The 24,904-nt window shown below is 36.8% G+C and overlaps 1 long non-coding RNA gene across 1 annotated transcript; it reads right to left on the bottom strand.

The window, feature by feature from the left end:
- Window positions 1-6,494: 6,494 nt before the first annotated feature.
- LOC121134120 lies at window positions 6,495-7,648 on the bottom strand. The gene is made up of 2 exons (XR_005871139.1): window positions 7,556-7,648; window positions 6,495-6,787 (listed from the first exon to the last, which is right to left on the bottom strand). It is a non-coding gene; the product is annotated as an uncharacterized LOC121134120 (long non-coding RNA).
- Between the last annotated feature and the right edge of the window lie 17,256 nt (window positions 7,649-24,904).

Here is a 24,904-nt window from a genome sequence, read left to right as displayed (position 1 = left end):
TCATGGTCCAGCTGTGGATGGGTAGGTATTATCATCCTCATCTTACAAACTGATGCTGAGAGAACTGGCACAACCACCTAGGTAGGAGGGGGCAACTCTTGGATGAAATCTGTCTTATCCTGTTTTATTTCAGAATTTGATGTCTGCTTGTTCTATAATGCTTTGCCAGTGGCCTCTATGCTTGCTGCTTTTTCTTTTCACCATCTTTTCTCCATATGATTGCCAATGAATTCTTCAAGGGTGGAGTAAAATAGCAACTACATACAAGACCCTCCTTGCCACTATTTTTTGTCTATTTTCAGAGGAGCTATTTGTTTTCTTACAGCATTGTTCTCTCCATTAGTTAAATTGTTTATCATGTTATTCTAATATTTGTAGATGATATTTTTCAGATAATCATTCTTCTTCCACCTTTTGTTTTCCACTAGTTCATTTGTGTCTTTCATATTCATTAAGCTAGAGCAGCCTTCATTCACCACTCCCCATACAGAAAGACAAACAAAACACACCAGGAACAAAAGGTTCCCTTTCTAGGCTTTGATTTTGAAGATACCAGACCTGCTGTAGACAGGCAAAGAGCACAAGAATTGGATAAGAAAGTTGTAGAGCCATCTGAAGAAGAATGCCCCACTCTTCTTTCTCCAATTAGATAAGCCTGTGAGTTTCTGGGTGCACAGCTCTGCAGAAGGTGGTAAGCTGGCAAAAACAATGGATAAGGGAATTTGACAGCAGGTCTTTTCTATTCATTTCCCCAGACCTTTCAAAGTTGCCCACAGAACCCTCTATGTAGCAGATGAGTGTGACTCAGTCTATTTTGTCTTATTTTATGTTAAGTCCACCAGTCAAAGGTATCGTTCTAAGTGCTATGAAACAGCAGCAAACAAAATAGAAAAGCTCTGTTTGTGACAGGGATTACAAATTTTCTAGCAACCCCTTGAATAATTTTTGCTGCCATGACTTTTTCAGAAATGTATATGCCTCTAGCCTATGTCTTAGAGAATACGTTTGCTACGAAAAAGGCTTCTGCCTTCCATTTTGAATTTTGAATAGTGTTAGATACATACCTACTTCTTCAGGTGTAGAGTACAGCTAGGATACTGCATACTTGGCTTTCTTTCTGGAGCACTTGTTCTTGACATAGAAACTTCTAATATTAGTGCTTTTGATGAACTAAGCCAGTGGTTCTCAATCTTCCTAATGCTATGATCCTTTAACACTGTGTCTCGTGTTCTGGTGACATCTAATCATGTAATTATTTTCTTGTTACTTCATAACTATAATTTTGCTATTGATATGTAGGGTATCAGATGTGTGATCACCAAAGAGGTCATGACCCAAAGGTTGAGAACCACAGATCTAAACAGACTTGAAATTTCTGAGATCACCAAAATTAACTGACAACTTTTCCTTTAATATATCTGTTTCCTCTCATTTTCCACTGATATTTGAGAGGAAAATATCTTGGCTGTGTCTTCAGCATTTTGTTTATAAACCTTCTTAACTGATGAGTGTCCCCATGTTTTAAAATGTATTTTTATGTATAACTGTTGAACCTTTTGCTACTATAAACAATGATCTTCTTTCCTCTAGCTGCCAAAACTAAGATCCTTGTATCTTCAAATCCTCACCTACTGAGCTTCCAAAACCTGTTTCTACAGATAGATCTTTGGAGGCAATCTGGATTTTCCAATCATGTTTTTAAAGTGTACCTAGTTTCAACCTATCACCCACTTCTAAAGTTTTAGATATTTGTTATAGCTGAGCTCCATTTCTGATACTACAATTTCTGTTAGATTAGTCTTCGGATTTAAATATGAAATATCCCCCTTTAGGCTCTTTTGTTGATATCTTGAATTCCATATGATAGAATGTTGACAGGTTATTGGATCCGGCATCTCTGACCTAAGCTATGGATTAATCTATTGATGTACTGTTAGTATCATGTTATTATTGGAGGCCTGGTTGGATGAAGTAGGTCACCAGGAGCTTGTAATTGGAGACTGTATGTTGCTTTGGCCATTTCCTGTACTTCTTGTTGCTTACTGTCTGGTCTGAGATGAGCAGCCTCCCCCAAATGCACCATTCACAATGATGTGCTCCCCCTATACAAGCTTAGAAGTAATTGAGCCACAAACAATGAGCTGAGACCTCTGTAGCTTTAGTAAAAAGAAAAAAGTACCCTCCTTCAATTGTTTATGGCAGGCACATTGTCAGAACAGAATAAAACAAAAACTCTAAGGAAGTTTCTATAACAAATCACCAAAATGCAGTGACACATTACAATGACTATGTATGATTCTTTGGGGGCTAAAATTATACTATCAATAATGTTACATTCCTTTATGGAATTTCAAAGAGATACAATATTTTCTTCTATCGTAATTCCTCAAGTCTACCTACATTTGTTGATTCATGACCTACATCCACTGTCAAAACCACCAACAGTCAAGTATTTCTTACATTATATCACCATGACAGTTACTTCCCTCTTTGTATTAATCATTTTTTTGTCATTGCAACCAAATATTAGGGAAATAAACTTAAGGGAGGAAAGATTTGATTTATTTTGAGTTGCTCATTCAGATGTTTTAGTTACTACTCAGTTGGCTCCACCATTTTTTGGACTATGTTAAGATATACTATAATGGCAAAAGGGTATGGAAGGAAAAAAATGCCCACCTCATGGAATCCAGAATGCAGAAAGAGAGAGGGGAAGGGACTGTGAAGAAGACACACTCATAAATGGCATGGCCCTAGCCGCACACTTCCTCCAGTAGGCTCCACCTTCCACCATTTACCATTACTTTTAATGTTTTAGTCAATTACGAATCTATCAGTGGATTGATCCATCAATTAAGTCAAACCATCTCATTGACAGCTTCCATTTGCAATCACAGTTTATGCACTTTATTTAGAGCATTCCTACTGATTGTGAATCCAGAACAGCCCTTTCATTTCCCTTTGAATAAACACAACTTTGTTTTAAGATGGTTGATTTACATAAAGACTAGACCAGTTTTGTTGTAGAGTATTCTGTGCTCTGCCCATGAGTGATGATCTTCTCATTATTATATTCAGGTTAAATACTTTTGGAAGCACATGTTTATCATCTGACCAGTTGGATTTTAGTTCAGCATACCACCATCATCAGTGCTGGGTTGGATTACTTTGCTGTGGTGGACTTCCTTCACTTTGCTACAGAGACATACTTGCCCTTGAACAAATAAATAACTGGAAAAGCAATACTTTACACTCTTGTAAATTTCCCCTTTTCTCTACAAAATATTCACATAATGGTTGTAACTTACAGGGTGACCATTTCACAAATCAATGTGTCATGCTAAAATTTTAAAATTAGTGACAATCACTTAATTTCTAGAGAGTTCCAGATAGTTCTGTTGTCTGGAATTATTCTGTGAAAGAAACCTCATTATAGTCTCATATTTTTTGAAAATTACTGTGGTCCTGCGCTACAATATAAATTACAATGTATGTGTGTATACATTGTAATTCAAGTATATATACATATATGTATATATATTGTTATTCCCTTATTATACCCTTTATGCCCAAAATCACTCTTGTCATATGCAGCAAGTATTCTAAAGATTTCTTTTCAATTTTATCTGTAATTTTTTCTCTAAGAAGTCCTATATGAGCATAGATCCAATTGCTAATTTGAAATAGAGATGTACTTCTGTGAGCATTTGAATGTTTGTAAGTTTTCTATTTTCACTCTATGAGCTCTAGTGTGACCTCACTGATCAACCCAATCAATGATTTCAATGAAATCTTCCAATTATTATTAGCATTGCCATTAAATAAATTTCATCAGTAAAGGACCTCAGTTCAGTTCAAAGAACCCACATTAAAAGAAAAAAAAGATTCCAAGTTTGATGGTGCATGCTTGTAATCTCACACTGAGGAGGCAGAGGTGGGCGTATGCCTATAGCTCATTGGTGAGCCATGTTAGCCTACTCATCAAATTTCAGGAAGTAAGAGACAATGATGGTTACTATTTGAGGCACAACACTTAAAGTTATTCTTTGACTTATTCTTGTACACATAAGACATGGACATAGACACATGCATATAAAGAAATCAAAAGTCAAAAATAAGCTAACACATTCTATGAAGATATATATATATATACATATATATGTACATATATGTAGATAATATAAATGAATGTGTAAGCTAAAGATTATTTATAAAGACAAATAATAAGTGTCTTTACAAATAATCTTCATCTAATACTTATACATTCATTTGATAAGTTGAAGGAGAGGAAGAAGAATAAAAAATAAAGGACCAGTGAAGATGATGTAGCCAAAAATTGTTGATCACATTGTGAGACTGTACCTGGCTATGGAAGAATTAAAATTATTCCTGCAGATGTATATGGTGTTAATGTTTTCACAAAGCTGTATAGCACTCAGCCAATAAAGTTATTAACTTAAACCTCGAGTAGATGATGACGGTATGAAGGCTAGAAGGAAGCACAGTTGAATCCTGGATGGTAGGTGAGTCCTCTGGCTTAGGCAAGGGGTAGAGTCTCTAACCAGACCAGGAACATACACACCTCAACCCCCCCCCCCACAGGGAGATATTGCTTACATTTCACCCTTGGAACTGGGGTTTTCTTATTGTGTTCATGTCTGAGCAATTATGTGTTGCTCAAATCAAAATGAGAAATAGTTTAATTTCCCATGAAGTTACTACTGCTTTCTCAGTATATAAGGTGACACTACTATAATTAAAATGTCCAAGCTGAAAGCCAACTCACAGAAACTGAAAGAACTCTAGTCAGCTGATCCTCACCGGCTTCAAATTTCTGAACTCAGGAACACCAGTTTTTTTCTGCATTCTCAAGAGAATACAATTAACATTTACTCTTCTTAAGAGCTAGTTTCTTCCCGTGTTGACAGAAACAAAGTACAGTCACCAAATAAAAACAATAGCATTTAAGATGGCTCTAGGATAAATTGAGTTATGTTCATTGTAGTATTTTAGATTCCAAAAGAAGATTTCAGTTAAGTAAAACTGAACTTATAAAGGAAATGTGGATTGTGACCAGAACAAAATAGAGACTGTATTGGCATATGTTTCTCGGAGAAATTTAGAATTTTGAAAAAACTTCATAGTTCATTTAACACCCTGTGGACTTTCAGGGTCTGGGGATTCCATAGTTCTGTTCAAAAATAAGCTTTCAAATAGTTCAAATAGAACTATGTTTTATTTATGCTTATATTTCTATTTTTCATGGTAGGAGTTGGGAACCTGAAGATAATTAATTAATAGTTTGAGTAAATAAACCAATGAATGTATAACTATGTTAAATGAAGGAATAGATAATATAAAATAATTTTCCAAACTCAACTAATTATTTTAGAATACATATTGCACATTAGTTGTAATAGAAAACTATTCTTAATTATTCAGGCTTTTATCTTCCCATTAAAGCAGAACAAAGCATGTCTTCATTTCAATAATTAATTCCACCAACATAATAACTCAACTGCTTCAGTGAGTTTGATGACACAGGAACAACCCAGCTTTGACTTTGTGGAGTAAGAAAGTACACAACTTCTCACTGAAAAGAAACTTGAAACACATTGACAGTGGCCCTGAGAGGAAAGAAAATCTTTGCAATAGTAAACACTAAGAACAACTATGTTTAAATATTGAATAACTGGGTACTTCACTTTGATTGCTAAATCTATACCTTGTGAGAATGTATAGTATCCTCCTCCAGGGATCTTAAGACCTGAGTTTCATAGCAATTAAGCAGTCATCTCTAGAGACTAAGTCTTCATTAATCAAAAGAACTGGAAAGCTCTCAATGCATTCAGGGACAATAGACATGGGTAGGCATCTGTAGTTATGGCGACATCTCCTTCTGATGCTGTTTTTATACTGTAAAAACTGGACAGTTGCAATTAAACTCTATAGAGACCAGTTTGAGCCATATCTGTTTCAATAAGGACTTATAACACATGATTTATGTTTATTTTTAATGCCTAGATTTCTGCTCAGTGTAAAAAGCCAAGTCAGCTAGACACATATCTTCCCTTTCTCCAGCAAGCTTTGTGCCTTGGTGACTTGGCTATAAATCCAAAGACTTTCACGTTATATTGGCCATTGTATTTACATTGAACTGTTAATTCTAGAATTATGACTTCATCTGGATGAAGAGAGCTCCTGACAGAGGGCAGAGGTAATGCTGCTATGATGGATGCCATTTCTGCTATGAGAGCTCAGCAGGACATGAACATGGACTATTGTTTAGCTGGAAAACACGAAGAGCTCTATGTGGACCACATTAGTATTTCTATACATGACTGGCCTTTTCAATTTCCATTTCCTACAAATGGGAAACAATATACCAAGGACAGGCTGACTGATGCTTCTAGGAGTACTCCAGACAGCATTCACTTCTGTCCAGAGTGCAGTATTAGAATCTGCCAAGCACTGGTGTCAGATTTAATCCAACAGAGAAAAAATGTTTTTGTTTATTATGAAGCCTGAAGCAGAGCCAGCAAGGGTGGTGATTCAATTACAAAACATTTCTAAGTAAAGAGAAATAGCATTTGTCTTGTGGAGGAATGGATTATGGATTCTTCTCTGATTGTAATGGAGAGGGCATAGAGGGAAGCATGAAATTAAATCTGTTCAGACCTTGACTTTTAAGTGCGGTAGAGTCATGACTAGGCTCTTAAGTTTGTCTTTCAGGGAGCCTTGTCCTTCTGTTGGCTCTGGATCTTCTTCTGAGACCCTGGCTCTGGAACTGAGGGACACAAAGACATAGTTATAAAAATGTAGAAACAGCCGAATAACTTATACTTAAGGTTTAACTTATTTCAAGATGATTCCAGCATTTCTAGGTTCTACACAACACAGTGCTGTGTAGATTCAGCCAGGTTGGGTTGTCACATGCCTTTAAGTATTTAGCTAGGCTTCAAATTCCATTTTTAAAGAAACAAGTCTACACTTTAATCTCATATCTGCTTCATATCCTTCCCATAAAAGCAACTGAATGGATAAAGAAGAGATTAGATGTGTAGAGTTAACCGTCTGTCCTCAGCTCTCAAACCACTCTACTTTCTTTTCCTGTGGCTGTGATAAAATACTCATAACAAAAGCAAATTGGGGAAGAAAGGATTTATTATGGCTCACAGTTCAAGAGGACAGTTCACCAGAGCAAGGAAGTCAAGGCACCAAAGGCTTGAGACAGCTAGTCACATCACACCCACAGTCTGTCAGGAAGCAGAAACTAGTAAGTATATGCTACTCATCAGTTCCCTCTCTCCATGTTCATAGTCCAGAACCCAAGGTATATAGGTCTTCCTATCTTGATTAACATAGAGATGATGACCCCCAGAGACATGACCAGATGCATCTCTCAGGTGATTCTGGAGTCTCTTCCGTTGACAACACTGACCATCATACAAACTCACTGTTTCTTCTGTAAACATTGAGCACTGTGTGTTTATATTTTTTGTGGCCTGTAACTACAACCATAATGTGAACACTATGAGGTAAGTTGGTAACAGACCTGCAAGATGGTGCCGGCTGATCGCTGCTTCTTGGTATTCCCACAGAGGCAGTCCAGTCACACACTGTACCAGATGACTCTATACCTAATAAGATGAAAGAGGAGTGACCCATCACTTCCCAGAGTAAGTTATGAAAGATGATAGCTTCTGACTTGGTTTGTTCTTATTCCCTCTCCAGAACGTATATGAAGCCTTATTTTGTAACACACCAGTGGACACCAGCTATCAAGACATAAGTAGCCATATGGAGAGGGTCAGAAGCAAGAAACTAATGTTTCCCACTGTTAGTCACATGAGTGAACTTGGTAGCCAGTCCTCTTGCTCCTCAAATTATCTATAGTTGTCACCAGACACTTCAACCTTGTAAAGGATTCAAGTAGTCTGATTTACTTTTGCTGTCTCTGGATTCTTACCCTTAGACACCCTGTTAGAAAAGCAATGGGTTTAATTGCTAGGTATACTTTAGTGGGTATAGTGATAGGTCAACAGGAGTTTATTTAATACTATGTCCACTTAGCATCCCCAATTATGGGTATTTTTTTCAGTGTTGAGGATGGAATACAGGGCCTCATGTATGTAGGCAATTGCTCAAGTTATGTCATTTATCACAAAGTTATCAATTGTCTATATCTAATATCTTAAATTAGGAAAATAGAGCTAGAGGAAAGGAAAAATCCCATATTAGTAAAATCCATAGCCATTGGCAGCCATAAAAATACTTGGTGTTACCAATATCGGGGTGGTTTGCTCCCTGTTAGTCCCTGAGTATCAGCCTCATCTTTGCAGCTTTGTGGGCTCCATTTCTTAAGACAGAGATTGACTCCCAACTCACTACTTTCTTTCTCTCCTTACAAAGCTAATGCTGGGAAAACTACTTTTAAAATATGTTGTAAGTATATCGTACAGGCAATTTTTCTCTAATCTTTAAAAACACACTCACCAAGGAAGATAATCATAGAGCAGTGTCTTTAAAGGGATAGTTTCAATAGCTTCATAAATTTCTCCTGGTTTCTCAGCTTCAGCAGCTTCAGGAAGCCAGGCAGTTTACACCTGTAAGGGGAAGTATGCCACACCTCTCTCATCCCAGCCTCTTTTGCAATATCTAAAGGCATTCATCCTCTAGCTATTAATCATCTTTCTACACAGGCTCCTTATCCTACTGGTAAGTATGAAAGCAGATATTCTGACCTTCCTAATATATCCTCACTGAGTAGTGTGCAGCTCTGAGAGTGTCCTAATGGGCAGACTTTGACTTACTGTAAGGATTGATGAAGGCTTTGTTGTGCATGGGTACTAAGTAGTTATAGCATTTGCCCCTGATCTGTCAGTTCCCAACCAAAGGCTATTTGTCTCTTCACCAGCATGACCCAATTCACATTTCTTTATACTTTAGTTGCACTTGCCCAACCAGTCTCCCTTGTATCATCCCACCCATCTACTTTCTCTCCTCCCTCGTATGAACTATGAAGTAAGAAATAACATAGTTGTGATTTTATGCTGTGATCTAAAATCTGGTTCAGCACCTGGCTCCATCTTCAGCACACTTAGAAAACCCCCAGTATGTGTCCCTGGAAATCTCTCTCCCTTGTAGGCAGAGTTTTTTTTTTAATCAGGATTTCGTGTTCCCCAAATAACCTCACAGATACTTATTATTAATTATAAATGTTCAGCTGATAGCTTAGGCTTGCTACTAATTAGCTCTTACAACTTAAATTAACTGATATTTCTTATCTATTCTCTACCACATGGTGGTATCTTTCTTCAGCATGGCATGTTCATTTTCTTCTTTCTCTGCATATTGCTGGTAACTCTACCTTTCTTCCCAACATTCTCTCAATTCAGTTTGGCTTTTCTGCCTATCCTCTTCCTTCCTAGTTATTTGCTAGTCAGCAACACATCTTCACAGTGAACAAAAGGATTTTTCCACAGCACTCCCTTCTCTATGGTGGTTATTCAGAAACCTCTAAAACATTTTGCCTGGTTTATCTTTTTTCTCTTTCCTTAAGCCTATGTCTCTTATAGTTCAAGTATGATTTTGAAAAGGATAAACAAAAGCTTCAATACAAAAAACTTTGTGTAACATCTATGTAGACAGAGCAAGTATCTCTACAAGTGAGTAATCCTCAGAAAATATAAAATGAAATTACATACAAACTATCTCATAGAGATCACTGTTCAATTTACTCTTAAGAAACAACATTTAGATGAAAATTATTTCACCTGAGTATTAATTATGACTTATTTTCCTAAAATGAAGTGGATAGTTTATAAGACATTAAGAGACATTATTAATATTTTAATAACATAATTCTTAATATACTAAGTTTTAAACCTATTGGTATAATAATAAAATATCACAAAAATCAAGAAATAAAAAGATGAAATGTATAAGTTTTAAGTACTAAAAATGTAAACATGGAGAAGTTAAAAGAATATGACAAGAAATAGTAAGCATGTCTATTTAAATATTAAGGTTTTAGCTTCTACAGCTAGTTTGCATCTATATTTGTTGAACATTTTACATAAAGTATAAATGAATATTTCAATGTTGTACTGATCAGAATTCTCAAGGGAACAGTAACAACAGAAAGTGTAAATATGAAAAGAAAATATTTTGGTTTAGATAATACAGTTGGGTAATCCAACACTGACTGTATAATACTAGTGAGAACAATAACCTCATTGTTGCTGCGTTTACATGACTGGATGCTTCAACTTTCCTAGTCTGTCACGCGAGGCTTACTTAAAGGATTTCTGGAGGACTGTTACACTCAAAATCCAAATAATCTAGATTCTGATATAAGCAATAGATCAGTGGTTTTCAATCTGTTCATGGCAACCCCTTTGGGGCCAAATGACCCTTTCACAGGAGTCACCTAAGACCATCCTGTACAACAGATGTTTACATTACAATTCATAACAGTAGAAAATTACAGTCATGAAGTAATGGTGGAAATAATTTTTGTGGTTGAGGGTAAGTAGGCAAAACCTCTGAAATAGTCTTGTAACTCCTTTTACCTGTGCTGCTACAAAAAGGTACCAAGCACATTTATAGTAGTTCATCTCGCTTCCAGTAACAAAATCAAGAAAATCCCTCACAGGAATTCTCAGAAGCTTGCCTTTTTCTTGATTTTGATCCAGCTGACTTTACACCCAGTATTAGCTGCCACAAACCTGTATCTCCTAAAAAAGTACCTCTTCAGGCAGAATCAGGGTTCCTTTGTCACACCAAAGAAAATGAAGGATCTTCTGACAGCAACTAATATTTGATCCTCATTTAATTTTCCCAACATGTTTTTTAAGGCATTTACCATTGCTGTTTTATTCGAACAAGAACCTTTGAAGCTCTGTTACAAAACCTACATTCCATATGTATTGTATATATTCATTCACTTCTGTTATGAAATTGTACCCACTGTTTTTTGTTCTTAAACATTGACATTTTATAAAAGGCACACAGTTGACTCAGAGAGTACATCACAGTCCTTTGTAGTGGAGTTGTTTTCTTGCAATGGCTGTCACATTGCTTGTTTGACTATTTGACTGTGTAACATAGTAAAAGCTAGAGCTAAAAGTGTAGATGCAGTATAATGTTTTGGAGGGGCAAGAAGAATTCATAGGTGATACTGTGTCATTATAATGTATTCGGGGAGTATATCATATGAAGTTTTCCTACTAAAAACTTGCTTATAAGTTAGGCATGGTGTTTATACCTACAGTCCTAGCACTTGGGAGACTGAGGCAGAATGATCAAAACTTTGAGGCTAGCCTGGGCTATATAATGAGACCCTGTTTCAAAAACTGCCTAACTGTTTAACAAACCTGATTAACCATCTGAAGAAATAAAGAAACTTGCTTTCTTGAGTCAATAAAATCAGATATCTTCACAGCAAGGCAGATTTTTGTTATGTTTGCTTAGAAGTCACCTCTGAGATCATACCTTTTCCAGGACAGCATATAACACATTTTCTGAGAACATTTACATAGGAAGTTTGAGTATTTTTTGTTGATTCTATTAAGTCATTGGAAATTTCAGGGTAGTAGTTTTTTAAGCCAAAATTTTTTTACTCTTTCTACACTGTCCTATTGAAAAGAACTTTCTTTCTGTAGCCAGGTAGACACTGAAGTATTTCACAGAGTCAGGCTAAGTGGTTATTTTCTTACCTTTTATTGACATATCTCAAAGTATAATTGGATGATAATTGTGTCTGCAGGTGACATACATATGTGCTACACTTTTTCTCAACATGTCTGATGCTTCCAGATACCAGAAGAGGGCATGCAATCCCCTGTAAGCTGAGTTATAGCTGGTTGTGGGCTGCCAGGTGCTGGACTAAACCCAGATTCTCTGCAAGATCATCAAGTTATCTTAACTTCTGAATTATCTCCCAGTCTTTTATTTAATCTTATTTGGTAGTTTTTAAGTACTTGCAGCAGCTTCAGACTAGTTCAAATTGTCCTACAGTTGGTGATTATTAATTTCTTCAAGTTAGAACCTGTGAGGTTTGGGACATATCTCCATATTCTTTTGAAAATTTCTTTAGTTTTTGATCATTAAGATTTGTACCTTGATTGATGATTGGTGAGGGAGAGCTCAGCAGAGGAGGCAAGTAGATCTGGGTTATTGTATAAAAAAAGCCAGATAAGCATGGTTAGGAGAGCAAGTCAGAAAGTGAGCAAGAGAACAGTGTTCCTCCATGTTTTCCATTTCAACTTCCTTCTGTGACTTTGCTCAGTGATGGACTGTGTCTGGGAAATACAAGCCAAATAAATCACTTCTTCCCAAAGTTGCTTTTGGCCATGTGTTTGACACAGACACAGCATGAAACCAGAAAAATATTAATTCTTCTTTGAAAAATTGGTTAACTCAATCAGTAAAGCCATCTGGAACTAAGCTTCTCTTTTTTGTTACTCTCTCTATTTAGTATAACTGTTATTTGTATTTTTTTGTTTTTGTTTTACAAGACAGGGTTTCTCTGTATTGTTTTTTTCTCTTCTATATTGCCTTGAAAGTCATGATTAAATATAGAGATATTAGAATAAGCCTAATCATTAAACTACTATGGTGTGTCAAAAATAACTATCAAATGTTGTAGCCATGTACTATCCTCAGAAGAGTAAAAGAAGAATGGAGTAGACCAAGCCATAGCCCAAGAAAGATGACTCTAATAACCATAACATGAGAGCTGTAAAACTAAAGCAGGAAAGGTATGAGAGTCTCAGTTAAGCTTATCTTCTAGGAAAAGAGTCAAGGTGCCATCTTCCTGTGTCACGGTAATTAAACAAAACTAAACGAAACAAAACACCTAAGCCATGAGGCCCAAACCATGAATTCTAGTACAACTACAATGTGATACAATGACATGTTGCTGTTTCTCCCAAAGTGGACTCTCCAGAAGATGGCATCTGTACACATTATTCAAAATCTAGAAATTTAAGAGTCTGGAGGAGCCTCTGTGGTGAGTATGACTGGTAACTGACTCAGATTCTCAAGGATAGAGTCAAGGAATGAGCCCATGTAAGAGAAAATTATAAAGATAAGCTTAAAGAATATACCTGGAGAAGTAGCACAGTAGTTAGTTCTTAAAAGATCATAGTAAATAAAACATACCACCACTACTGTATAGCTATTTAGTGAATGCATATGTTACCCCGTGTCAGTACTATCTTAAAATCTGGTAATACGCCGGGCGGTGGTGGCGCACACCTTTAATCCCAGCACTCGGGAGGCAGAGGCAAGCAGATCTCTGTGAGTTCGAGGCTGGTCTGGACTGACAGCCTCCAAAACAACACAGAGAAACCTTGTCTCGTAAAAACCAAAAAAAATCTGATAATACTTCATAAATAAAACACATGCTCTGAGATGAAAATAACAAAACTTGTGATAATATGTATCATTAATGAAATACGTGTTGGGAAGATGATTACACTTTCTGGCTGCAGTCAGTTAGCAGGGAATCCCCTGTCATGTTTTCATGGGTAACAGCAATAGATGAAGGCTGGTGGAAAAAGACACAAATGGTATGGTAAACATGCCAGTGACATCAAGGTGAAGACTCTAAGTGTTGTGGCAGGACAGCAATATAAGGTTTTCTGCGAAACTGTGACAGTGTTACTTTGGGGCACCTGGGGCTTTGGTTATGAATCTTCACACTAATCACTTTAGGAAACAATTTTTATTTTGTTGTTATTCCGTCTTTAATATGACTTTAATATTATTATCTCTATTAAACACATTTATCCAGGAAAATAAAATCAATGGGGGAAGGGCACGTGAAAGGACTAGAAATTAGCTTGCAAAACCTTAGAATTCCCATTAGCTACTTACACAGACTGAAGTCTAAGAAAAGCCAATGGTTTAGTTCCAATCTGAGGACCTTGAAGCCTGGGAAATCAGAGGCTTCCCAACACACTTTACCAGTCAGAGGGTCTAAGAACTGGCATGGCAATTTGAATAAAACAGACACAGGGAATTGTTCCTTCTCCTGTCTTTTTTTTTTTTTTTGACTGCATTTAGGATTTCCAAGTCTTATGTGATATTCACCCACATAGAAAAGGGCAAATTGCTTTACTCAATTCACCAATTCAAATGCTAATCTCACCTCAAAATACTCTCAGTAATAATGTTTAACTATATAGATTGGCAACTCCATGACTCAGGCAAGTTGACACACAAATTATGCATCATGCTGTCAGACCTTCATCTACAAATAATTATCTCAGAAAAACAGAAAATCAAGTAGTACAACAAATGGATTTTGTTTTCAAATTCAGGAAAAAGGCTTTACCTGAAAACATCTAAATATCCTAAATCATGGAAAATTTTGATTTATTAGATACCTGGTTATATTGGATCACACAATTGTGGTGAGAAACTGTAGTGTTCACAGCAAAATCAAAGGAAGGAGAGAGGCAATTTCTTTGCAAACCAACAGGGACAGATAGTTACCATAGCTACCCCATCATTCTTGTCAATGCCATATCTTCCAGAACTTCCTTCAGAGAGAGACCATCTGGTGGCTTCTTATATTAACATCATTTGACTCATATTCAATGTACAATCTTAGTTTTCTTAAGTGCCTAATCTTGCCACAGATCTTGCTTGGGTTGGCAACCTCCAAGGTCCCCTCTCCAGGTTGGGTTATGGGAAAGGAAGGGTCTTAATAGAATTTAAGATCGAGGTAAGGTCTGACCATGCTAGCTTTTGTGGTGTAGGCGAAGATGAATCATTGTTTGTCATCTGTAGAAAAGTACTTGTAGATAGACAATTCCATATCTCTAGAGGACTGGTAAAAGTGTGAGATTGAAGCACTGGGGAGATGGGAGCATTGTCAGAAACAAGTGCTCTTTCTCTTTTAAAAACTTCCAGAAAGGAAATAGAGTGAAATTGTCAAGAAAGGAAGAACTGCAGAGATGGCAGGGGCCTGTCTTTTGACAAGAGAGAGGAGGATTTCAAAGCACGACTAAGCTTGTGGGTCTCAGGTTATTCAGATACAAAAGCAACGAGCCAACGTTACTTCAAGACAGGGAAATGATCATCAAAGCAGGGAGCAGTTAACAAAAGGAAAGCAAAGTTTACTAGAGAAAAGGATTTATAAGAAGGAGAATGGGTATCATCCTGCTTGGCTTATCAGCTTTATCAAGTTCCATTGGACTTTATGAATTTGGGATGGAGCGAATCCACAATTTGTAGTCCAGTCAAAATGGTGGATGTAGGATCTGTGAAACCAGAAAACAAATGTGCCATACAGTTGAAACATGCCAAACCTAATGCACCAGACATGATAGTCAAGAGGTTTGGCCCACGTGGAAGGACACAGTGCTTCTGAAACAGCAACAGTGACCCTAGAACCAAGAAAAGTGAAAAGTGTTGAAAAGTGTGTGTCCAATCGGTATCAACCACATCTGATCCTCTGAAAGACCGCATACTTTTATCCCTTAAGTGATTCTTCCTGAGAAACCTTAACTGTACTGAAACTTTTAAGTTACCAAACAAATACTGAGCCAAGAGCGAAGTTGATTCTTTTGCTTCAAACCTACTTTAACCTCATTCTAAAGTCTGTTTCCTTCCCTTAAGCTTCAATGGCTATCAGAGTACGCAACTTTGTGGCCATTCTGTTTTTGCCACCCATGTGATATGTACTCATCATATTGATAGGAGGTCAGGGCATGTGACTTGTATAGAGAAGATCTTTAAAAATGCTATGTCATTGAGCAGGAAGAAAATAGGCATGGAGATCAGAAGGCTTGGGCTAACTTATTGGATGTACTGTTATTTTCAACCATGTCCTTGGATGAGCCTTAAAAAACATTCTGCATCTCTGTTTCATTTATATTAGATGGTGCAAATACTTTCTACTTTTGGATCTCATTGGAATTCTATTAGAGTTAATGGAGTAATATGGTCTTGTATTACCCACTGGCTTCTCTAGCCAGAAACTGTGGGAAAGAAAACTCACTTTAAATCATTTTACTTTCCTTCTTTCTCCATAGGGAGGTATAGTGGGGATAAATGTGCAAGCTGATATTTTAAGCATACTTTAAAACAGCTACAGTAATAGAAGTAAAACAACTTAAGCATCTGGAAAGAAAAGAGCTCTGTGCACTTGGGGGTGATAATGATGCTGATAATGATAATGAGGAATTTTAATAACAATAAATTTGAGTGAATTTTATTCAACTTAGTTGTCGGAAATAACAGCTCAAGGACATTAAGTTCTCTCAAAGGTTAGGTTTAATATGTAAATTGTTCATGGTTTTATTGATCTCATACACAAGACACATGTAGATGTATTGATACTGTATCTTGATTTCCACATAGGAAAATGTGCCTACTAATTGCAAGAATCAGAAGGTACTTAAGCTGGCTATTGGCATGGCATGTTTAGTTTCACAAACTCTATTGTCCTGGGATACATATGTACACTTTCTTAGATGAATGTAAAAACCATAACTTTAAGCTATAAAAATAAATCACCAGGATTTATTTATTTACTTTTTACAGTCATAGTTGATTGCATTCTACCTAAGAAAGTACTATCTAGGCAGGGGCTATAAAACCCCAAACCTACAGTGCTGTAAATTGTATTCATAAACATAGACACAACTGTCAGAACTAAAGTCTTTGCGTATTTAATAATGGAGACACGAAGCAAAACTAAAGTGAGTCAAAATCAGAGATGTGGAAACTGAGATTATGGAAACTTGGGGGAAAAGTTATCAGTTCCCTGATGCAAAGCTATGGGTAGTGGAACAGGTGAACAGAAACAGGGTCCTGAAGAAAGATAGTTTATGTGAGCATTGCCAGCCACTTCTGAGAAACCTGCACTAATTAGTTCAGTGTGTTATCAGTAGATGCTGCTGTCATCACTGGGATGCTGTACCATGGAATGTCCCACTGAACTTTTGGGGAAATAGTTTGTACTTTTATGAATGATAGGAGCTTCAGGTAGCATCCTTCCTGAACTGAGCATTGTTCTCATGTACTGGCAATTGTATGCTTACATGCAGAAATTTCCAATGATCTTTTTTTGGAGCCAGGCAAAGAATAATCTAATTTTTTTAGGTTTAGGGGATTTTTCAATGCAATATTTTATATTTATTTTCTGAGAATTTAATGCATGTATACAATGGATTTTCATCACATCAATGCTCCATTTCACTCTCCAAGTTATCCCAGTGTCCCTCAATGTTCTTGAACTGTTTTAGGGGAGGACATTATTCATTGTTGCTTCATTCACCATAACTGAGTAATGGAATCATCTAGATGCCCATCCACTGAGAAATGTATAATTAAAATGTAGGATATACATACACATTAACATTTATAGCGAAAAAAATAAAATTTGTAAATTTGTAGGCAAATAGATGGAAGTATGGAAATAACTATCCCAAATGAAGTGATCCATACCTACAAGGACAAATGTCAAGTGTTCTCTGCCATATATGGATCTTAGCTTTGAATGTATAGAGTTGTTTGTCCAACTTGGATGACCTTTAGAATCCAGGAAACTAGAAAACTATGGGGGAAACAAGGGAGAAATATCCTAAAGCGAACCGAGTAGTAGAGCAGAACTCATATGGATGTGGGAAGGTCGTGGGACTAGCAAGGAGGCTTGAGCAGGGAGAAAGACTGGAGAGTGATTTTAGTTCCTCTCTCTGACAGGCCTCACAGTTAAGTAGCCTAGGCCATCCTTGAGCTTGCTATTCTGCTGCTTCAGGGTCTAGCGTTGGTAGGGTTAAGTCCTGTACCACAGGGCCTGACTTTTGAAACTTCTTTGATAAAGTACTTTTTTAACAGGACACTTAGAAAATGTAGCTTTCAGTGTATGATTATTTTATTTGTAATTGTATTATAAACATTCACCACCACAGTACTATTGTAACACATACTAGAAAATGTACTACAATATAGCATTTTAAAATGTGAAGTAGAAAAAAATGAAAAAAAATTTTTTTTCTAATTTTAACTTACAGGAAATAAATTCCTATTTTCCCAAGAAGATAATATTGATGACTTATTTTAAACTTGGTGAAGCCTAATTGAAGATGGCAGATATTATTATCCATCTTTATTTTTATTGAATATTTTTGTGAAAGGCAAGGGTTTCAGCAGGGTCTGACCTACAATGCACTGTGCTGACAAGGGTTGTTTTGAAGTCAACATTATCCTGTCCCAGCCAGCTGTACAATAGGTTTAGGAATGTGTCCTACCATGTCTATTTCTGTCTTTAATTTTTAATATAAACATTAGAGCTTTATTTTAAGGATAAAAATGCTTCTTCTCTGTTTGCTGACATCTTCCACTGTTGCATTTTTTCTTTTCTTTTCTTTTTTCTCTTTCTCCCTCTGCATGATTTACAGAGATTTGAACCTCCCTTTTGTGGTTGTTAGTTCATATAATCTAGATAATATAGCCAATAAATCACTGACCTGTCTTTGTGTGCCCTGCAATAATTACAACAAATAAAAGCACACCTAACAGATGGTATTGTTTTTCATCCTTTCACCTTCTCTTACCAACTTCTGGTGACTCCTGACCCTACGTATTCAAACCATGGCCAGGGGTATGGCTATCAAATAAAAATGTACCTGTTTTGGTAGATGAAAGACTAGGAGATGAGGCTAGCATGGACTACCTAGCCAGAAATATGGTTTCAAAAGCTTATGCAGATATGGAAAAAGTGACTTTATCATATTCTAGATTCACTTCTTTCTCATGATGGAGTTGAAAAATGAAGTTTAAAGTAGTTTCCTCCTGTACCACACACGAACATCTTCTATGCTTCAACTTCTCCACTTCAGAGGCAGGCATAAATAGGAGACATAATCCCATCTCTACAAGACTTGTTTGTGAAAAGTGGTGCTAATTCTCTTTCTGTCAATAAGAGCAATTAGAATTCAGTAAAGAAGCTTATTAGCTAAAGTGACTCCATGGTCAACTCTTTACAAAGCTAAAGCTCCAATTTTACCTGCTTAGCAAATACAGAATTTCTGTGTTGATTTCTATTTGTTAGACTCTCAGCTAAGCCTTATGGGGTCCTAAAGAGCAGCTGGGACATCTTTTGCTTTCTCCATTCCTTACTGGTCCAATCTGAAAGTCCTATTTTGACCTCTGCTTGTAGAATCAGGGAAGTCTAAAGAATTTGGGTTGATGTAGTTAGGGGAAGAGCAAGCTTTAGCAACCTCCTCAAAGGAGAACAAAATCATAAGCCATTGTCTAAAGCCCCAATCCAATGCAGACTCATCTCTCAATACCACTGTGTTTAAAGGAAACAACTGAACCTTTTGGTGCTTTTTATGTTTCCATCCTTAAAAAGAAAAAGCAACTTTGAATGATCCCAGTCAGTAAAGAAAGGTCAAGTGGAACCACCATGGTGCGTTTGTTCTGGGGAGTCTTTTCCCCTTCCATACAGAAAAGGTAAAGGAGCCAGTTGTGACCACCACACAGTGGTTTCTTAATTGAGTCTTCCATCTTCACAGAATCAGATCAGAGAGTCACATAAAAGGAATACATTCAAAATGATGTGTAGTTTTAGAACAAATTTTCTATACCACCTGAAAGTGGACTCCTTACGATGCCATGGCTGTCTCAGCCACACTGGGTCCTTTCTAATTCTGGCCAAAGAATGGTGTTTAGAGTGCAGAGCCTGTGTTGGATTTTCCCTATTCCCTTGTCTCTGTTTAATTGAGAGCACAGCGTGGTCGGGGGCTGGAAATGTGAAATGTACAGGTTTCTGGGAATTCCACAGCATGGTCAGACTCTGGAAGTGTTATATACAGATTTCTGGTCATTCCTCAGTGACATGGAACTGAAGCAACAGAAGCAACAGTTGTGATGGCAGGTGATAAATGAAGGTTGGCCAAACAAAGTGAGCGAAGACCCACGAGATCTAGAGTTGCTAGACCACCTGCAAAGTCTGTACAGAATCATGAAGAACAGAATGGCCTATTACACAGTGAGTGTCCTAATTAGATTTCTATTGCTGTGACAAACACCATGACCAAAATCAACTCAGGGAGGAAAGGATTTATTTAGCTTACTTAACCAGAGTCATGGTCCATTAAGGAAAGTCAGTGCAGGAACTCAAGAAGGACAGGACTTGGAAGCAGGAACTAGAGGAGAGGCCATGGAGGAGCTTGGCTTACTGGCTTGCTCAGTGTACTTTCTTCTATTACCAGGATCACCTGCTCATGGGTGATGTTGCCCATAGTAGACTGTACCCTAACACATCAACCATTAATCAAGAAAATTCCCCTATAGATTGCTTAAAGATCAATATGGTGGAGATAATTCTTTAGTGGATCTCCCTCTTTCCAGAAGATTCTAGCTATGTCAAGATGACAAAGAACTGACCAGAGAAAAGTCTCCAGAAATCACTTGCAAAGACCACTTAAGTGTTTTGAGTGACAATCTTCATTTTTTGCAGGATCAATCTCCAAGAAACATTAACTGTAAGCCTTGGGGGATGGGTGTGGGGCATAAATTTCCAAAGCTAATGTAGACCTGAGAATTTTCTGAGTAATGGACAGCCAGAGAAAAACCATAACAAAACTCTCACTGCATACATCAGACATCCAACAAAGACTTTTTAAGGTAGTGGTTAGCTCTAAAGGAAAAGCTAGGCAATGGCTCCCCTTGATTGCTAACCTGACCTAATTGATGAATACATGAAGTTCAACTTAGGGTATGCCTTTGGAGAAATCACTCTGACAGAATGAATAAATTAAGCCCTTGATGATGCAGCTATCTATGGGAATTGGTAAAAGGCAGGAAGCGAGATGTAGTTGATGGAATAAGGCCACCAAACTCATCTCATTTTCTATTTATTTGAAAAATAAGCTTATTGAGTAATAGGTTCTGTACACAATTTTTATGCATATTTCCCTTGGGGTTATTCTCTCTCTATTTTACCCTTGTTATTTCCCTGTTCCCTCCTTTTCTGCTACATTCTTTCATCCCCAGTATTCATTCTTTCACCATGGTCTATTGTTTTCCACATCCCTCCCTCACACTTGAACGCTTCTGTTTGTCTAGTCCCATGAACCCATTTCTAGTTTCATGGATTTTACCAACAGTTACCTTTAACAGGAAACACATATTTAGCCATCAGAGTATAATATTTATAAGAAATATAGCATATAACATTTGTCTTTCTGAGTCTCAGCTATGTCACTTAAAATAATCTCTCAAGTTCCATCACTTTTTATAAAACTTTATTTTTCTCTATGGCTGAATAAAATTCCACTGTGCATATGAATCATGTTTTTATTATCCATTCATCTGCTGTCTGACATCTGTCAATCCCCTTGCTGTTGTGACAAGAATATCAATAAAATGGATGAGCAAGTACCACTGCAGTAAGATGTTCAGTCCTTTGGGTATGTGTCTGGTTCATTTTCTTGGGGGATATATCTTGCACTGACCTTTTTCTGGGTTCTCTTTCACTGTGTATGTTCTCCACCATGTGATTTCTCTCTCTCTTTTCCTCCTTGCTATGATGAACTGACATGTTCCAAATTTCAAGCTACAATAAACCCATCTTCTGTGAAATGATTTCTGCCAGATCACAGTGACACAAATGTAAATAAATCAAATTAGTTTAAAGCTGCCCTAAAACAATATGAAACAACGCAAAAAGGATAATGTGAATTTTAATAACTTGGTATTGAAGTCTAGTTCCCTTTAAGAATGACTCAGTGGTAGGGTGGGCCATAGGGTAGGATGCTTAGTAGCAATTCTTAAGCCAAGATGTAATTACCAAAGGTGTCATGGATATGACCTAACACCTGGAGGTCAAAGTAACCCTTTTGACATTGGGGATGGTTCAGTGAGCAAGAGCATTTTCTGTGTAAGCATGAGGACCTAAACTTAATTCACATAAAATCTGGGCATGACTGTGCTCATGTCTATAACCCCAGAGTCAAAGGGAAGAGGAGAGAGAATGGCTGGAGCTTGCTTGCTGCAAGATTAATTTCAGGTTCAGAGAGAGACTCTGTCTCAAGAGAATAAGGTAGAGAATGGTAGCACAAGCTCTGATGTCTTCACACATGGGCACAGACACCTTCAAACACATGCAAATGCATTACTGAGAAACAACACACACAGACACACTCAAACACAGTCTCTCTTCACACACAAAGCATCTCTCCTAAGATTCACTGGTATATAGTATTTAGTAAAGATCATAATTGTGAATTATAAAGAAAATCATAAAACACTATGTTTGCTTGCATGTAAGTATTTGATTAAAAAGTAATTAACTCTACACATAAAAATTACTAGGGATGTATCAGGATTTTCAACATATGCAAAAGCAAAATGTTTGAGAATAATACAAAGTAGACTACGGTGTATTAAGTGTCTGTTTTGTAATACACAGAGGCACCAAAAATACTGAAACTAATATAAGTAACATTAAGTATTTACATTATGTAATCAACCAGGCAGTAAGGCAAAGTAGACAATAGAAACAAGCCCATGAGTACTTGCAGTACCGTAGTTAGTAGACATGAATTTAAGAGTAAATTTTAAAGGGAATGGGGAAATAGCACCAGCAGTGAAGTTTTTGGCTTACATGTACAGGATTTGAGTCCCCAGTAAATAATCGAGCATGGTGGCAAGCTTGTAATCCCAGCTCTAGAGAGGCAGAAACAAGCAGATGGCTTATGTTTGTTAGCCAGTCAGCCCAAATAATGGGGAGCTCCAGGTCAATAAGAGATTGCCCCCAAAATAAGGTCAATGGCTTTCTTAAGAAATGACATGTAGGGCGGTTCTCTGTCTCTCATAGCACTAAGCCAGTGTATACATGTGCATTTATATCCCCCCAAACATGTGTCAATCTACATACATACACACACACACAAATCTAGTCTATGAACTACATTTTAATAAGAGACCTAAAACCTATTCTAAATTGATATACTAGTGGAAAGTAAATGATGATGTGTAAGGTTGAATGAAATAAAGGCCAAAGTAAAATGCTCAGACTTAAAGAAAGAAGAGAAAATAGGGAAACCATAGGAAGAACTTAAAATCTTGGGGCAGCCTACAGACTTTATATCAGCATATTCTGGAAGGGAGGCAAAGGAGAATGGTGCTACATATGCAGCACCCAATCAAACAGTGATCCAGTAAAAAATAACAGTACAAAAACTGTTATAAATATCAGTAAATGAATTTAGAAAGATTTTCAGTGAAAGAATAGCAATATTAGAGAATGATAAAGAAAATTGAAATTATCCAAACCACATGAAAAAAACCCAAAAACTACAGTTTTACAGGTGGAAAACTCTAGGCCTAGTCTGAATGTTTTAGTGAGTTCTAAGATTTGGTTTTATTTGTATTTTTTATGTATGTGTTTGTGTAATGTACACCATGTGTGCATGGAGTTCTCATGAGGATCAGAGTCGAGCATCAGGTCCTTGGAGCTGGAGTTACAGGAGGTGTACAAAAATCCAAATTAATTCATTAATAATTATACTTGAGATGTAACATAAAAATTATGGGGCATAAATGAAGAGAAGCATAAAAATATTCTATAAAAATTTTAACGTACATAAAAAAGAATCTGAAAGAACAGTGTTTCACAATAGGAAAGGGTAATTATTTTCAAACACAGCTTCAAGAGTAGCTAAACAGTATGGGAAAAATAAAGGTCAATGCAACACATTCATTTTGTGAATGGGCCATTTCTTTGAAACATGCAAGGGAGTGGATTGTCACAATCAGGTTATAAAACTTAAGTACCACAAAGGTGAAATTACAAAAATGACAACATGAAAATCATAATTGCTATATTATCACAAACACTAAACATCAAAAAACAACTTTTATACTGAATTAATTTAGAATTATTTTATGTTTATGATTTTAAGAAAGATACAACTCTGTTTCCTTTAAACGGGTGACTATGAGATTACTGTTTTTGTAGGGAAAATTTCATGAGAAGTAAATTTGTGTTCAAAATTTAGCTGTCCTACAAAACAAGCTAGTCTTGAAACCTCCCCAAATACATATTGCCATCTCTTCGTTAATGATCTGTTTAAGAGAACCCCTGTCTTGTGCAAAGCTGTCTTGTGTTCAGGTATATGGAGACAGATATGAGAAATGATGTGAGTCATAATCATATGCAGTAGCCTTGCACCGAAATCTCTCTAACGGGGCAAAGTGCGGCAGAGTGTGGGGGCTGTTTTCTACTTCACTTCGCAGAAAAACTTACAACAAAACATTCAGTGAAGCTCATCTGACCTTCCTATTGAATCACAGAACGAAGAAACATAAATCAAGGCTGACAAGGCTCAGTCTCTCTCCTCAGAGCTTTGGAAATAATAATATATCATCCTCTAACTGCATAACGTGCATCCTCCACACGTTATTCCTCATCGTGTTGGCAAAAGGTCCCTCTGTTTAAAAAAAAACTCCATTATTCCAGTTGGATGTAATTCTCATGCCAGGAAAACAGTATCAGATTCATATTAAAGAGGAGATTATTTTATACAGGGACTTGCCAGAAAAAGAGTTGGAGATGGATGCGGCTGCAGCTCCCTGTGCTCTGCTAATGAAAATTCTAGTATGTAGCCAGATGTTTTATTGGGGAAGAGAATCAAGAGAAGCATAAATTGTCCTGCCACTCAACTGAATGCTGAAGCTGAAATTAGAGTGATTCACAATGAACATAATTGGATGGAACAGTTATCTTTAAGGGAAAAACAGGGAGAGAGATGTCTACTGTCCCTGTATCTTCATTTTCCCTCTGAAAAGCAAAAATTGTATTTGTGAGAATCTGAGACATCCTGTCCTTGTGACAGAAATATCTAATGCTAGAAAGTTTCCCATTATATATTCT

The sequence above is a fragment of the Mesocricetus auratus genome, unplaced genomic scaffold (assembly GCF_017639785.1).
Source record: "Mesocricetus auratus isolate SY011 unplaced genomic scaffold, BCM_Maur_2.0 Super-Scaffold_100026, whole genome shotgun sequence".
Classification (NCBI taxonomy): domain Eukaryota; kingdom Metazoa; phylum Chordata; class Mammalia; order Rodentia; family Cricetidae; genus Mesocricetus; species Mesocricetus auratus.
Note: the sequence above shows the minus strand (reverse complement) of the source record. Positions and strands in the feature narration are given on the sequence as shown.